The 4,515-nt window shown below is 37.9% G+C and overlaps 1 protein-coding gene across 1 annotated transcript in view; it reads left to right on the forward strand.

Annotated features, from left to right (window-relative positions):
* LOC107644520 (cinnamoyl-CoA reductase-like SNL6) overlaps nt 1-135 on the forward strand; it is a 6,426-nt gene extending 6,291 nt beyond the window's left edge. The window contains exon 6 of the mRNA XM_021103031.1: nt 2-135. The gene's annotated coding sequence lies outside the window, so the exon portion shown is untranslated. The remainder of the gene's footprint in view (nt 1) is intronic.

Raw genomic sequence — 4,515 nt, forward strand, 5'->3', positions numbered from 1 at the left:
TTTATGGCTTAAGAGATTAGAAGAGGGGAAAAAATAGACGAGCCATATTTTTTAGTTTTTCTTTTTAGTAATTAATGCCTTAATACCTGTATTCATTTATAACTTTTTTATGTAATAATATGTAATCCTATTCAATTTTGTGCCAATAATAATTGTTAGCTAGCTAAGCATGAGGATATATATAGTTTCAAATAATTGAATTTAGCTATAATCTTAGAGATGTAATTTTGGAGAAGAATTTACTTGACCAACATTTTGTTTTGAGTGAATACCTTACCCAGCCCTGATAATAATATCGAAAGAACAACGAAGCCCCCAAGAAAAAAAAAACACCTAATCTGGTCCCTGATCTTTTTTTTTGGGACTGATTAGTCCCTGTGCCAAAAAAACAACATTGACTGTTTTTTGGCACAGGAGCCTCGTTGTCCTTTTGAGGTAATTGTCAGGAGTCGAGTTGATTTTTTTTTTGTCAAGGACCTCGTTGTCTTTCGAGATAATTGTCAGGGGCTGTTTTGAGTTTTTTCTTTTGTTTTTCGTTGACAAGAGGATAAAACAAAATCCAATGAGAAAGAAGAGTACATATGGAAAGTATCCATATTTTTTAAATTTAATTTTAATATATTGTTTGTATAAAAAATTGAGTAAAGGATAAATTCGTCTCAAACTTTTTTTTTCGCGGACATTTTCGTCTCCGAGAATTGAAAAATACTTTCATGTCCCTGACCCTCTGAAAAAGTGGTCATATTTACCCCTCCGTTAGAGTTGCTCCGTTTGGCCTGACGGAAAACGGTGAGTGGCTCCCGTGGTGCTGACCTGGCCGTTACGGGCTGCCACGTGGGATGGGCTTTTGAAAAGAGGACGTATTAGTCCTCAGGAACCAAAACGTCGTCGTTTCTCTCCCACCCCCAATCTATGAAATCCTTGAACCCTAATCAAGAGGATTATGTGCATGGATCATTCCCTTTCCACAATTCCGCAAACCGACTCGGATACCCAAAACCCTCAGCAACCTTAAGCAAAACCATCACCTTATCATCACAAGGTCCAGGAGTATCTCAACAAAAATTATTTATCCCATCAAGAGTAACCTGCACACTCTTACCGAACACTGGCACAGGACCCTGCAACTCATTGTTGTCCAAAGATACGTTCTTCAAGCTTGGAAGCGCCATCAATGAGGCTATCGCATTTGGACAAATCAGGGATCCCACCGGTGAACTGGTTCTTGTGGAGCCACAACTGAGACAACTGTGTCATGTTGGAGTGAACCTCAATTGTCCCGGATAAACCATTTTGTTGGTTGTTAAGCCACAGGTTGATAATCGAGGAGGAGGCAAGGGACTTGGGCAAGGCTTCGGTGAGGTTGTTGTAGGAGAGGCGAAGGTTCTGGAGACTGGGGAAGGAGTCAAAAATGTCCGGAAGGTCGCCGATGATTCCGGCGGAACCGAAATCGAGGTCGCTGAGGGTTGATGATTGAGTTAAGTCGGTGGAGAAGGGGCAGGGGGATAGGGAAGGGTTGTTGAAGAGGCTGAGTTTCTGGAGGCTGGTGAGGCCGGAGAATACGGCAGAGGGGACGGAGGTGAAGTTGTTGCGGCCGAAGTAGGCAGTTTGGAGGTTAGAGAGGTCGGACAGAGAAGAGAGTAGGCCGGAGAGGGAGTTTTCTTGAAGATATAGGTCAGTGAGCTGAGAGTAGGGATGGCAAAAATTTCCAGCGGGGCGGGTATCCGCAGGGATTTACCCGCTGGGGAGCAGATATGGGGACAGTTTTGTACCTGCAGGGACGAGAGACGGGGACCCGTTTATTATACGGGGCGGAGGCAGGGATAAATATATATATATATGAGTTTCAGAATTTCAAAACCCTAATGACCTAATCCCTCACTTCCGCCGTTCTCTCTCACTGTTCTCTTTTCTCCCCTCTCTGAAATTCAAACCCTCTCCTCTCACCAGTCACCACCGCCGTCGCGACCTCCTATCTCCTCACCACCGCCTTCCGCAACCTCCTCTCCTCACCGCTCAGCACACCTCTTCTCAGTCGAAGAGAAAGTCGTCCTCGCTGCCTGACACTCAACCAAAGACAGCGTCGTCGTTGCTGCCTCACCTAGCCGAAGAGAAGTCGTCGTCGCTGCCCCCACCCAACCGAAGAGAAGTCATCGCCGTCGCCAGATCCAGCCGAGGCAGAAGTGTCGCCGTCTCCGCCGCGTCAGAGCCTCTTTGCCGGTAAATCAGCCTCTGATTTATTGATTCCTTGGACTTTCTGTGATTTACGCTTCTTTTATTTATGTGATTTTTGGAATTTTATGTGATTTTTGAGATTTTATTTCTCTGAGTTATATGATTCTTGTGATTTTCTTATTTCTATTATTCTATTTATGTGATTTCTAATTTTTGTCATTCTTGGGATTTTCTGTGATTTCTGCTAATTTATTTCTGTGATTTCTGATATTCTATTTAACTAATTTAGGCGATTTTTGTGATTTCTGCTATTCTATTTCTGTATTTTATGTGATTTTCTGATTTATGTGATTCTATTTATGTGATTTGTAAATATGATTTCTGAGAATTTATTTCATGATTCTTGAGATTTTTTGTGATTGTTACGATTTTATTTCTGTGATTCTTGGGATTTTCTGTGATTGCTGGAATTTTATTTTTGTGATTCTTGGAATTTTATGTGATTCTTGGGATATTATTGTTGATTTATTATATGATTTTAACTTTTCTTTTCTTTTTGATGTAGGAGGTAAACAAATTGGAATCTACTATGCATGATGAAAGACTTCTCTTAAGATGTGATAAATATGTTTAGTATTTGGATATGTTTAGTTATGTTATTAATGTTTAGTTGTTTGAATGGGGATTTTCTGTGGTTTCTGTAATTTATTTAAGTCTTTTGAAGACTGAAAATTATATTTGTAATAACAATTAAGGTTTTTTTATTTTTTCAATTTTTTTTATTTTATTTAAAAAATCCGCGGATATCCACGGATACTCAAATCCCCGGTGGATACGGGGTCCCCGTTACCTGTGACGGAGATGAGGCAAGGACGGAAACAGGTAATGGAGGCGGGGAGTGGGGGGCATGTCCCTGCCCCCATGGGAACCCGTTGCCATCCCTAGCTGAGAGAGGGAGTTTAGATCGGAGGGGAGAGTTCCGGTGAGGGACTTAGAGGAGAGTGTTATTTTGGTGACGTGGTTGGAGAAGTCGCAGGTAATGCCGATCCATTAGCAGTAAGGGGGTATCAGGGCTCAAGGATTTCATAGATTGGGGGTGGGGGAGAAACGGCAACGTTTTGGTTCCTGGGGACTAATACGACCTCTTTTCAAAAGCCCATCCCACGTGACAGCACGTAACGGCCAGCGCCACAGGAGGCAAGTCACCATTTTCCGTCAGGCCAAACGGAACAATTCTAACGAAGAAGTAAATATGTCCACTTTTTAAGAAGGTCAGAGACATAAAAATATTTTCCAATCCTCAAGGACGAAAATGTCCGCAAAAAAAAAGGGTCAGAGACGAATTTATCCTTTATTCTAAAAAATTTTACACATTCTTTATATAGTTAATTATTCACTTCAAATATGTTAAATAATAAATTAAATTTTTTATTTAATAATGTAACAATACATTATTAGTTATTTGTATAAAATCTTTTTGTATTAAAAATTTAAACTAATAGAAAAACCCAAATAAATTATTAATTCTCCAACACGCTCTTTCAAATATAATTTTTTTGGTTTCTCACATGTAAGGATGTTCGCGGTGCAATTTGGATTGGTTTTGAGTTAAAAACTCATCCGATCCGAACACTAATTTTGTTTGCGGTACAGTTTGGATTGTATGATTTTTAAAAAAAAAATTCGATCCGATTCGATCTAATTTCAAACGATTTGAATTGGATTGAATTTACGGTTTTGTAAATTAAAAAAATTAAATACATATAACAAGTCTTAACATCAAATTTTAAATAATCAATAACATATCAAGTCTCAAGAATATTTTTAAAAACCAACGATAACATAACAATAAAAATAAAATTATAGGTTAGTTAAAATAAATAAATAAATAAATAATATTTTGAACATAAAATATTTATTAAATAATAATAATACTGAATAATATAAAAATATATAACAAATTGAACATGTTATAAGTATAATTATAAATATAATAATAAAATAATAATATTATAGTACATTGTGCAGTTTGAATTGGATCGATTATGAAAAATAGATCCTAAATCCGTTTCGATCCAACAGTTTGTAAAAAATAGAATCTAATCAAATCCGAATTAATGCGATTTTAATCGATTTTCGGTTTAAATTGAATTAGATGAACAATTTAATTTAAATCGGTTTGAATTTAAACAACCCTACTCTCGTGACCTCTCAACTCAACTTCCTGCATATCCTAGGCAGAATTCAAAGTCAGGACATTTACATAATCAACCATATCCTAGGCAGAATTCAAAGTCAGGACATTTACATAATCAACCAGGCGGATAGGCGTATTCAAAA

The sequence above is a fragment of the Arachis ipaensis genome, chromosome B05 (assembly GCF_000816755.2).
Source record: "Arachis ipaensis cultivar K30076 chromosome B05, Araip1.1, whole genome shotgun sequence".
NCBI lineage: Eukaryota > Viridiplantae > Streptophyta > Magnoliopsida > Fabales > Fabaceae > Arachis > Arachis ipaensis.